At 42.4% G+C, this 13,532-nt stretch overlaps 1 protein-coding gene across 2 annotated transcripts in view; it reads left to right on the forward strand.

Moving 5' to 3' along the window:
* Positions 1–13,532, forward strand: part of EGLN3 (egl-9 family hypoxia inducible factor 3) — a 39,848-nt gene that overhangs the window by 14,487 nt on the left and 11,829 nt on the right. The window lies entirely within an intron of this gene.

A 13,532-nucleotide genomic window follows, 5' to 3' on the forward strand; every position in this document is an offset into this window, starting at 1 on the left:
TCTGCTCTAAGTCAACATGCCATTGAAATCCACACAAGCAATGTGTGGATAGGTCTAATATTGCTCTAGGTGGACTAGTGGCCTGATTTGGTATAAGGCAACTCCTTATCCTTTTGTTCCAAAACCAGTATAATTTGCTTATATGTTTTAATGCAATTATTTTCACCTCCAGAAATGTGTGGTTTTTTTAAAATGAATAATGCATTAAAAATGTCCCTAATGAATGGAAAGGCACGGATGTTCATTACACTGATTGATGCAGGCAAGTGCGTCTGCTGAAAGGCAAACCTGTTTGTTTGCAGAAGGAATTCCAGGTGTCTAATTGAGTTAACAATTTACTTTGGTATCTTTATTTCCTTCTAGAATCAGCTGCTTCAGTAAATGTCATTCTTCAAAAGCTTATGGGCAAGAGGGAATGAAAACGCCGGTCTTGCTAGGGGCTCCAGTTTATGCATAGATCTTCCATCTTGGGTCGGACAGAAAATTAATCGTATGTTAGCAGGAAGTTAAATTAATGAATAGTTCTGCTATTATAGGTTCTGATTTTGCAGTCTGTGTTAAAAGTATGGATGCTGTTGGCAGCTTGAATGGAAAGCTGTGCCAGCACTGCTTGCATTGCTTTGCATTGATGTTCCTGTGCCTATTGCCTGTATTTTGCTTCCTAAGCTCTCTGTCCCTGATCAGCAACCCACAGCCACTTCTGGTTCTGGAACCCCTGCAGAAAACACCCACTCCCTGTCTGAGACCCTGGAGAGCTACTGCCAGTCAGTGTCAGCAGTACAGTGGTATCTTGGTTCTCAAACTTAAACCGTTCCAGAATTCCTTTGCTAAACCAAAATGTTCCAAAACCAAGGCGCGCTTTCCCATAGAAAGTAATGCAAAATGGATTAATCCGTTCCAGACTTTTAAAAACAACCCCTAAAGCAGTAATTCAACATGAAAATTTCTATCTAACAAGACCATTGATCCATAAAATGAAAGCAATAATTAAAGTACTGCACTCACACAATAATCAATCAGTCAGTCATTGCCTGAACTGGGTTCCACACAGTCACAAAAACAAAAGAGGCACAAAAACGCAAAATAAATAGCAAAACCAGACAGACCTCATTGTAACACTCAAAACAGAAGTTTGGAACTCAGAACGGAAGCGTAGCACTCAAAATGGAGCACATTCGGCTTCTGCAAAAAGTTCACAAACTGGAACACTTACTTCCGGGTTCCAAGTTGTTTGAGTACCAAGGCGCTTGAGAACCAAGGTACCACTGTACTGAACTAAATGGACTAATAGTCTGACTTAGCTTCCTATGACAACTTTTTTTTTTGGCAACAAAAATACTTCTTTAGTTTTGTTAATTAAAATTAGATATTATACAAACTAGTAGTGAACATGCATGCATTGTAGTTTGCATAAGTGGATGTAGGCACACCCTTAGCTCACTGACTTTGATCCAGAGAAATGTGCTATTTGGTTCCCCATTACTTTTGCCTTTGTTTTTCAAACAGTGATATCTTATGGGCGGTGCTGCTGCTGCTGTTTGGAAAACAAAATCCGCACCCCCTTTCCATTTGGGCCAACTCTTCTTCTTGCTCTCACAGACGTGCTGGAACACAGGCATTATTTCGTAACAGGTTTCGTTGAAACTGCTGCGACTTCCTCCCATGTAAATGGGACTTAATTCCACTTAATACGTGCTGGATCAAGGTCTGGTGCAAGCACTCAATTTGTAGCAATGAAAGCAATTTTTTGGCTATAAAAACCGATTACTGCCAGCTAATATTTTCATCAAAATAATCGCTTCGCTGATTGCAGTGTTTAGTTATGACTGTGTGCTTGGCGGCATTCGACTTAAGACTAGATTCTGCTTTATTGCCTGAGATACATATAGGTAATGCTGCTAATTGTATTTGCAATAGCGCCCGGGATGTAGTATAGATGAGGGGCTGCATTGTAAGAAGCACTTCACAAAGAGATTGGGAGATAGATAGGCAAGCCGGCATGCTTTGTGCTCACGGTCTGATTCTGTGAGCATTTAAACAATTGTCAGACACTTAAGTATGAAGCAAGGCCTTGATGTGATAAGCTCTACCTGGCCTGGGGGGGAACTTCTGCTTGTTGAGACCTTGGCTGATAGCAGAGCTTCTTGAAAGTTCCCGTAGGCCTTCAGGGGACTCTCCTGTGAAGTGTGGGCTTACGTAGCCCATGGAAACAAAAGATGAATGTCGTAAGTAGGAGCTTCATTCCTTCTTACCCACATAGTGTAGTCTAGTCCATTTTGAAGGTTCAGTTTGCTTGGGAGGATGAGGCATATCAGTCCTTTTGGTGCCATCGTGAAAACCCACCCCCAATGTACAGGCCAAAAAGCAGTGGTTCAGAAGAAGCAACAATGAGCACAGAGTGTGCTGTTCTAAAGCAGACTTAGTGCAGGCTCCAGAGTTCAGTGAGCTATAATAACTGCTGGCAGTTTCTACCGTGCTTCTTGTACCAGCACCCAACTCGGCTATTTCAGAGCAACTGGCTTCTTTAAAAGAGGATTAGACAAAAGGATAAGGCTGTCAATGGCTGCTAGACACAATGTTCAGCTTCCATTGTCAGATGCAGGATGCTTCTTCTGAATGGTAGTTCCTGGGAATCGCAAGTGCGAAGAGCACTGTTGCAGGCAGCGTTCAAAATTCACCAGGTGCCAGGCACATTTTGCACCTGGCTGCCAGCCACTTGTGACCAAGTGAAGATGCCCAGACACCAGGATGGTGCCATATGGAGGTGCATGCCTGGGGATCCTTGGATCTTGACTGTTTTCACACACTAGCAACACCTCCTGTATAATTATATCTGCACAATCAGAATGAATTTCAGGAGCCCCAAAGTCTTATTGAAGAATATGTACAGCTTTCAAGCCATCAGGCTCAAAAATGGCAACTAGGCATTCCATCTTGGCAATTGTAACCCTGGTTGGCTGTTGCGAGAACAGGATACTGGAGTTAATGTGCCATTGGCCTGATTCAGCAGGCTCTTACGGTGTTTCTTCAGACTTCGCCCCCTTTGCATCCCATACCGCTGGTCAGTCAAGCTGGCCTTGGGCACTCATTTGAATTGCCACAGTTCCATTTTCTTCCGAACTCAAAGGGGAGAATGGGAGCCTTTTTCACTGGACTCATCTTATATTAGGAATGTGTGGGAGAGATGCCCTCTCCACCCAAAAGAAGAGCTGCTGGATCAGGCCACTGGCCCCTCTGGTCTAGCATCCTGTGGGCAGTCTTGTGGATGCTTTGCTTGACTGCTGCTTGTTCTAATGTGATATCTCTCTTTTTAACCTGAGGTATGGCCTGTTCTCAAGTGCACATGTAGCGTGAGCACATAAAACATAGTCGTCTTTGCTGTCAGATGGTGGCAGCATCTCTCCAGGGTCACTGTCCAAAGGACAAAATACGTGTGTGTGTGTGTGTGTGTGTGTGTGTGTGTGTGTGTGCATTGGCAGGGGGAAACTATGTTCCTTCTTGGGTTGAGAGATTAATCCTCTTGCTTTCTTCGTGTAGCAGTTTCCAGCATGATCGATGAACTAGGAAATAATCAGGATTCCTCCATGGTAGGTTATACATCTTAAGACATTTATTTCCCATTGATTACACAGGTAACACCAATGTGCCATTGATATAAATCTCATTGCATTAGCAACAGACTTGACCCCCTATCTAGTCTAGAGCTGGATTTTATAGCATGGCTTGAACACAATCACTTTTCAAGTGAGGTAGGAGAGGTTTATTATTAACAACAAGCAATATGCCTGTCATTATGACGTGTAAAAAGGTCTTGTTTAGTTCACAGAGGTGACTTTCACCCATTTGCATTGTTTTCCCCCTTTTTAGGGGAGAAAATAAAGGGGTGCCCTTGAGAATGATCCCAAGCCTGCTTCTAACTGCATAGCCACAAACATACCTTTATCCTAGGTTCTGTTTTGTGGTCACACTAGACTCTATAATAAGCCTCATAATCAGAGACCAGTATCACACTCTAGAGACTAGACAGTAATGCTTGGGCTCTTGATAGTCCTCTGTTAACCTAACCTACCTCACAGGGATGGTGTAAGATAAAATGGATTGGGAAGAGAACCATGTATTCCTCCTTAAGTTCCTTGAAGGTGGGATATAAATGTAATTGATGATGATGATAGGTGGCTTGTATATCATTTTTGTTCTTTCTAACATTCATGGAGCTGCAGAAATGTGCAGTGTGTGTCATACAGGGATCAGATGTTATTTGGGTCCTTCCCATGTAAAGATATACGTAACTGGTAAAGTAAATCCCATTGAAATCAGTATGACGTATTTTCAAAAGAGGCTTATGGTTGGACCTTAAGAACATGGATGGAAAAAAGGCAAATAATGATGTCGGGGCTGAAATATATGAGGGCTGTGGAACCCGTGGTCTTTCAGGTAGTTTTAGACCCCCCAACTGTCATCAGTTCCAGCAAGCATATCCAATGGTAAGGGATGGTGGGAGGCAGTCCAACAATGCCTGGAAGGCTGCAGGTTCCCTATTTTTGACTGTTTGGAAGACTAGCAAGAATGAGGATGCGGTGGCAGAAAGTACCAGATGGACCAATATACGACTCTCAAAAACCAGATGGGTTTTTGTGGAAGAAACTGAATTTTAAGGAAAGAAACTTTTGAGGAAAGTGAGTTAGAGTTGATTAATGCTTGTGTATGTAAACTCATGTACTTTTCGTACCTAAGCTTAGAAAGAAAGAAGCACACATCACCTCAATTGTGCCCATGGCCTGTACAATGAAACCGTCCGATTACTTCACACAGAGAAGGGAGGCCCAGTCCTTTCCCAGCAGCTTCTTCTGTGGTTAATTATGCATGTGGCCATTCTCAATTGCACAGGTACATATATTTTGCCATTTAAATCTCAGGAACTTGGATCCACCTTTAAAAATAAAATACAAATTAACTGTTAGCCATGTGCATCATGCAATTGTTGGATGGAGGATTTTCCTAGAATAATTGTGGAGGCTGTGCAAATATGAACTTCTGTGGTTTCTTGTGTGCACTTTACTATGTGCAGAACTTGGTGTCGGATTTTGGTATGTTCAGTAATCTTGGCCTGTGGCTAAAGTACTGTTTCAGGCATCATCCAATCTTGATTTGCTTTTGAACTCTTGCCACTAGCTTGTTGAAAAATCGCTTACTTTCCCTGGGTTTTCACCTCTGAAGTGATTAATGATAATCAATCACAAGAAGCCCTTGGGAATTACTTTGTACTTATATTGCTTCCTGAATCTGAATATTTCAAAGTCAAGCAATTGGATTGTCATTTTGTTCTTGCGGGTTTGTTTTTTCCCTTTGCATTTTTGTATTTTTCCCCTCCGAGTTTCTGCTTTGCTGAATTAAGACTCTGTGCATGTTCCATGATCCTACACATCTGGAGAGTGATTGGCATGGGGTCAACAGAGACCTCCTTTTTTCCTCTCTCTCCCTCACCTGGCTGTTAACTGTGTGCCCTGAGCCTTCTAGTGATTCACTTCCATGGCATCCACAGGTGAATCAGGCATGACTTCATTTCTTAAAACAAAACATAAGAAATCTTTGGTAATTTGTATTAACTGGGGAATATTCAGTAACAAAAAAACATTGCCATCATTTAGGCACATTCAGACCAATTGTCCCCACCCACCCCATATGTTAATCTGTACTGTTACCTGCGAGCATCTGTCTCATATGGAGAACTACCTGGTGGAGTTCTCCTATGGAAAATGACCTAATAGAAGATAATCTAGTGATGTTTCAATGACATCTGGACATGGGGCCCCTTCCAGGCCTGCAGTTCTACTCAGAAGCAGATTGAAGCATGGAAATCTGCTTGCAATGGCTATCCCCTTCCTCCTAAGTAGAAATTGCTGCCAGGGAATGGACCAGACATCACAAAGCATCTTCTTCCTCCTCCTCCTTGTGCGTGCACCTGCTGGTGGGAATGGACCCAGCTACAGTCCGCCAGTGGAGCTATACCTCTGACCTACCAGCAGATCTACTTGCAAGGAAGCGCTGTTGCTATAGTATCCCCAGGTAGGGCTGGAAGACAGTCCTGTCTGGCTATAGCAGCCGCTCTCCAGGATTCCAGTGTAGGCTACTCTGATGAGCTATTGATCTGACTCAGTATAAGGCAGATTCTTAGGTTCCTGTGACTGGAGCTGCAAATGAAATAATTGGCTGGGACCCTCCCCAGGGTAGCACTTAAATGCAAACAATTCCTGTGCTGATTTTTGTTTGTTTGTTTTTTGCATTTGTGGATTGCATACATTCAAAGAAGTGCAGGAAAGTTTATAGGATCAAAGGGAGACAGGGTATACTTACCCTTTTTAAAACCAGACTGAAAATCTCTGATGTTTTAGTTTCAGTTTGGTGATATGGCTGATAAAACACACTTTTCCTACTTCTTACGGACATATAGCATCATCTTCTATGTGCCTTACACTTTACAAAAAACAGGCAGGACAGGTCCTTGTCAAGTGGGACTTATATCAATTAATTACTGTATTAATGTTACTAGGACCAGATCAGGGCCAGTGGTTTTTAAACATAGAACCTCACGTTGCCATCTCTAGGTATGCATATTTACTTTAAATGGCACTCCAGAAGGCATTAATTAATTGATACATCAGCTGTGCCAGTATTCTGTTGGGTGATTAATAAAACAGAATTATAAAGTTCTAAATGCTTGCAGGGACTGCTGAAAAATTCAGCAACCACACATTTCCCTCCTGCTGTATAGATATAACTTACACATATATAGATATACTTAAAATAACCTGAAGCAGATTCCTTTTAAGGTTATGACTCTATTCCGTGTTGAAACAGGGAGAAGATCACATATCTTTAAAGCATTCTTATACCACCTTAACAGCCACGACTTCTCTCAGAGAATTCTGGGCGACATAATTTTTTAAGGGTGCTGAGAGTTGTTAAGAGATGCCCTCACAGAGCTACTCTTCCCAGCACCCTTAAACTACAGCTCCCAGGATCCTTTGAGGGAAGCCATGACTGTGGGTGATATAAGAATGCCTTTTAGATGTTTGGTGAGGATATGACTCTTGGAAGTGAGGAACTGGCAAACAGTCCTTAGAGAAACACCAACCCCCACTTAAATAGACTGGTTCCTGGTACAGTGGTACCACAGGTTACAGACGCTTCAGGTTACAGACTCTGCTAACCCAGAAAAAGTATCTCAGATTAAGAACTTTGCTTCAGGATGAGAACAGAAATCGCGTGGCGGCGGCGGCACGTGGAGCTAATGGAGACCCCATTAGCTAAAGTGGTACCTCAGGTTAAGAACAGTTTCAGGTTAAGAACGGACCTCCGGAACGAATTAAGTTCTTAACCCGAGGTACCACTGTATTAGGGAAGGCCCGTCACAAGTTTTCCTTACACAGTGAATATTCTTTCCAAACCCACAAAGCACTGCAAACAAGGTGTAATGCACTAAGGTTTCTTCAGAGCTGATGACTCAAGCAAGTGGATGTGCTGCAACTCAGAAGGCCATCATTCTGGGTTTGCTAGTTGATCTTGGCTCAGGGGCAGGATAGAAGCACTATTCATGCAAGACACCATTCTCTCAACCTCAACCACCCACCTGTGATGTTAGGAAAATGACACTGGCCAACACCACAAGGTGGTTGTAAGCACTGCTGAGGTAAAGGGGTTCCACAGAGGATGCTCTGAGGGCAGTCCCAATCCCGTTGCTGGATTTATCTTTTAAATCAGGACTGAGGAAACTGTGGCATTTCAGCTCTTACTGGACTCTCATCCACCCCAGTTAACATGGCCACTGGTCAGAATTCTGCCCACTCTCTGGGCCACCCTTCCATGTGCTGTTCATGATGTAGAATGAATGGAAAGCTTTAAACACCTCCTGAAGACCCACCCATCTCTTTATGCAGGTGTTTTCTGGCTCATAAGATTCTTCACACTGTTCTGTTTTATTATTTATTGACATTGAACTGGATGTTTTCTTGATGGCTTTTCTGGATTGATTGATTGATTGATTGATTGATTGAATTTATATACCGCCTTATACCTGGGGGTCTCAGGGCTGTTCACAGAATAAAATCAAGATATAAAACCACAAAATACATAATAAAAATAAAAATAACAACCCAATAGCCACTCCCTACAAAAACACATTTTAAAAGGGCATAGGATGTTTTTACCCATGCATTTCTTTGTATTTTGAGTTTTAAGTGTTGTGTATCAATTTTTCTTTTCTGTTTAATTGTCTTACTTTGTTGTATGTTAACCGCTTTGGGATTTTGCATATTAAGTGGTATATAAATTAATAATAATAAAAAAACTATATCAACTCACTGTATGTATCCCCTTGTATTCAGCTCCAGAAGAATGCGAGAGGCAAGGGAATGAAAGGGTTTTCTGTGTGTACGTTCTTGTCTGGGGATAGTAGGGTGGGGAGGGGGGGGGCTTTCAGCAAGAATCAGAACTGAGAAGCGCTGTATGTTTTCTATGTGCTTTCCCTTCCCTCGACCGCTTCTCTGTGAAGTGTACTCTAGAGTGAAGTTTGTGTTTGATTGCTGATAGCCTCACGCTCTGCACGTAGCACTGTCATTAAGCCATCATCTAGCTGGCAAGGAGCCAGATCACACACACAGCAGTTTGAGGAAGTCTCCCTGAACCGAAAGAGCTTCCACTGAAACATGTGTGTGTATATAGACATACATATATATTATATATCTATATACATTGATGCACCCGGAGTGTTTGCTCTTGCTAATTGGAGGCTGGCTCCTGACTCCCCTCCCTCCCGCGCCCTGCGCAGGAAAATAATTAGTTTTCAACAGCCTCTTGCATTGTCGGCTTGTGATGGCATGGCTGCTTTCTGTGTCCAGTTGATCAGTTCTTAAATTATGGGCACTTCGGGGGGGACGACAGAAAATGGGAACATCTGCTGCATGCGATTTAAAAAGGGAAAACAAGAAGTTTAAATGTTCAGGAACCCAGGAAGGAGCCTAATGATGAGAGGACAGGAGGAGTTAGGAGGCTTGCAGATAAATATCCATCACAATATAAGTTGAAGGGTGGAGGGGCAGGAAGGGGCTAAAGAGTAAGACAACACCCTTCTCACAAAAGAAAGATTAATTGTTTTGATAATTAGAGCAGACTCTGAGCAAAAATCACAATTCTGTGGCCTGAGCCTTTCTCTCAGCCTTTATCTCCCCCCCCCCAAAAAAAAAGCCTTCAGACTTTTGTTCTGTGGTGAAAATGCAAAGTGAGAATACACAGCCAGTTTGAGGGGGCAAGCTTTTAATTTTTTTATCCATTTATTTTATTCATTTCTAAGTCCGGAAATTACATCCCTCCCACCCCCAAGCTCGGGACAGGATCCTGCCACCAAGTTAAGAGATGGAGAAGATCTCTGCCCCCTACCCCACCCCTGCCCTTAAATTCACCTGGAAATGAACCAACTTTTCTCAAGAAAGCCAGTGAGAAAACAGGTCATTTCTCCAGTCAATCCTGGGGCCTAAAAAATGGGGGGGGCATTCTTTCAGTTTAAACAAAAGCAACAGGGGAAAGTGGAGAAAGTGCTTTGGGTTGTTTTGGGGCAGGACAGGGTCTTTCTCAGACACAGATGAGCTTACATTGTTCCAGTAACTTTTGTGGTGTTCCATCAGCCTCAAAATGTGTCTTCTGAGGAACGGACGCCCTAGGAAAGTGGTGGACTCTCCTTCATTGGAGGTTTTATAACACAGGTTGGATGGCCCTTTTGTCATGGATACATGAGATTCCTGCATTGCAGGGGGTTGGACTAGATGACCCTCTGGATTCCTTCCAATTATACAATTCTATGATTGTTTAAGCCTTTATCTAGGGGTTGGTGGAAAGTATATAATGTTTCAGCCCTTCTTCTCCACTCACGTTATGCTGCCTGAGCTGTCACTTTTTAACATAAGGATTTTTTTGGGTGCGTTATTCTAATCATTTATTCATATATATTTATATATTTAAATATATAGCCTACCTCTTGGTTTTGGATCAGAAAATAGTTATAGTTTCCCATTAAAGTCCCATTGCAAATTCAACAGGAAGTTGTTTTTTTTAAAACCCAGTGTAGTAGGTGCAAAACCCTACCCCTTAATGACATAAATCCAAAGCCATTTGGAATAGTGTCTTGCAACATTTCTCTAGCTGTGCTGATATAAACAATTGATTGATAACTCCTAGTAAAAACAGCAAATGTGTGCTTCCCTCTTAAAATCTCGGGTAGGATCCAATTTTATTCCTGCAACAACCCTGTGAGGTAAATTAAGCTGAAGAGATGGTGATTGGACCAACGTTACCCACCGAGCTTCATAAACTTCACAAATATATTTATGGCAAAGGCTTTTGAACACTAGAGTTTGTGTCTGTGGCTTAGTAAGGTTTTGAATCTGTGTCTCTCAAGGTCCTAGCCTGGCACTCTAACCACTACACCACCTTGACTCTGTGAAGTTTCCAGCTGCTCATCATTAGCTGGACTGAATTATTATTATTATTATTATTATTATTAAGAACCTGATCTCTTGAGAGCAAACAACATGCAAACCATGTTCCAGTAAGGCTAATCCATGCCTCTCAACAGACTCTCACGCATGTATTGCCTTCTTGATTGGCTCCTACACAGGGTTAAAAATGGTTCACGCACTTTACGATGATCCTTGCAGATTTGGATCTCAGTGTGCAATCGCCACACCAGCTGGTTCACTTTGAATGCACCTGTCATCTGTTCAGGGGAACTGAACTTGAGGCCCTCCTCCAATGCGTAATCAGCACAGCCAAGGTTTAGAGTGCCAAACATCTGTTCAGCTAGCAACCTATGCAGAAACATGTGAACTGGATTTATTATAAACCTATAACTGCTGGTGATTTTATCTTGCTTTTGATTAAAAGCAACATACTGTCTGTTCCATGTTGCAAAACGTCCAGTGTTTCTGTTTTTATGTATATGTGTCTAGAACAAATAAAGCAAGGCATCCACTACCAATTAATTGCCAATATCTTTTTTATCATTAATTTGCTTTGCTCTCTGTGTTGCAAGCATTCTTTGATGAATTTCAACCAGAATTGGAGAGAGAGGCTTGTGTAACTAAACCACCAATTGTGTTTTTATGTGGCGGTGGGGACGAAAGGAAGGGTGGAAGAGATGTTTTGCCTGCTGTTTCCTTTCTTGTATTCTAAATCCGAGGGTTTAGAATATGAATCCAATAATATCTCTCTGGGCAGGACTGTATGAAGTATCACTGAATGGACATGGCACTATGCCAAGATTGTTTCCTTTGTATAGCCGGTGTGAGCTGTATGCTGCCCTTTATTGGCCCAAGATATCCAATGGTACATATGTTAATTTATTCATATTTTCACCAATCAGTACAAGCAGATGAAAACCATGTTTGATGCATTACTGTATTTTAATATTTTGTTGGAAGCCGCCCAGAGTGGCTGGGGAAACCCAGCCAGATGGGCGGGGTATAAATAAAATAACAATAATAATAATAATACTTTTTTAACCTGTTACCAAACTACTGGCAATCAAGTCCTCCTCTCTACAAATCTATATTATTTAGTGAGAGAACATTTGTGGTAATGGAAATATTATGTGTTTGAAGAAGATAGAGAATACATATCAAGTTGCGTTATTCCAGGTCAGGTTAATTGCATACTAGTTCAGTTTTATCTATCCTGACTGGCAGTGGCTCTTTAGAGGCTCAGGTGGAGGTCTTTCACATCACCTGCCACCTCAGTCTTTTAACTGCAGATGCAAGGCATATCATAGAGCTGGAAGGTGTCCCAAGGGTCTTCTAGTCCAACCCCCTGCAATGCAGAAATTTCAACTAAAGCATCCATGACAGATGGCCATCCAACCTCTGCTTAAAAACCTCCTAGGAAGGAGAATCCACCACCTTCAACTGTTCCTCATATGACTAGGTTTCCAGACCCTTGATCATCTTGGTTGCCCTCCTCTGCACACATTCCAACTAGTCAATATCCTTCTTAAATGGCGGCACCCTGAACTGGACACGGTATTCCAGGTGTGGTCTGACCAACGCAGAATAGAGCAGAACTATAGAACCTGGGAGCATCTTCATGCAGTGCATGCACTCTTCCACTGATCTATGGTTACTCCCATTGCATCTTACTTCAAAGCTTCCTCACCAGGTTGTGGCACCACCTGCCTCCGACCCAGGGGCTTCCAGGTGAGCACCCGTACCCCTTCCCCCACAGAGAGGTGAGGTGAGAATTTCCCCTTGTAACTATGGACACCTGCCTCTCCAGATTAGGAGACACTTGGCCTCCAGCAAGTGGTGGTGATTAAGATAATCAGGAATGACAGCCTCAGGCCTCCGATATTGTTCCAGTTGTAAAAGCAGACTGAATGAGTACGTGCCGTGAAGAACCTCCTTTTCCTGCCCACCTGGAACGCAACATGCATTCTCCCTTGTTGTCTTCAGTTGCGCTTTATGGTGGGTGTTTCAAATTTGTTGGTCTGGTAAACTAAACAAAATGAGGACTAATGGTGTATTGAAAATATTCAGAACAAGAAGTGTAATACAGTATATTTTGGCCAATTCTGCAGCTCAGCCTCATACAGCAGACACATATACCATGTCGGCGTAGTCTGATAGATTTGGAAAGCTCAGCAAAAGAGCCAAGAGCGACCTCAGGCTGTGGAGATTTTCTCCCTTCAAGGTGTTTAGATATAAAGCAGAAAGAAAGAAGGAAACTATCACTTGAGCACTTTGAAAGAAAATGAGAGTATATGAGAGAACAGTATGTGATTATGGTACCTGAAATAAGTGGCTATGGGAAAGCATTTAGAAACGCTCCTTTGGATATGGCAAACTCGGGGGCAGATAATGAAAATGGAGATAATCTTTAGAGCATCACCATTACAGCCTGTTTCCTCGCAAGAAAACATGGCCTGTTGTTATCCACACCTGGCCAACTCTCAGTCCTGTACTCTGAAACCACACCCTGAAAGTTCTCTTTGGAAAGTCCCAGTAAAATGAAAGTGATCTATGTAAGTGCTTCTGCACACCTGCCATTCATTTCAATGGGATTTGCTCAGGAGAACTTCCTAGTGGATTGTGTCGTTTGAAAATCACTTGAATAACTTAGGGCTGAGAACTAGGCATTACACAGAAATATATATATACCAAACCCTCTAGTTTCTGTTATCACCAGTAAAAGCAGCTTTGGAGTAATTTTTGGAGGATAGAGCTATTGGCAGTTATTAGCCTTGAGGGTTGCCTTCTGTCTCCACTGTGGAGGCAGACTGCCTCTAAATTGCTGGGAATTTCAAGTGGGGAGAGTACTGTTGGACATGAGTCCTGCTTTTGGGCTTCCCATAGGCATCTAGTTAGCCACTGTGAGAACAGGAAGCTAGACCAGATTGGTCCTTGGCCTGGTCCAGCAGGACTCTTTATTATGTTCTAATGTGAGTAAGAAAAACTGTATGCATGATAAGTTTCTGCTTCATGTTGCCCCTT

The sequence above is a fragment of the Podarcis pityusensis genome (genome assembly GCF_964106645.2).
Source record: "Podarcis pityusensis genome assembly, chromosome: 1".
Lineage (NCBI taxonomy): Eukaryota > Metazoa > Chordata > Lepidosauria > Squamata > Lacertidae > Podarcis > Podarcis pityusensis.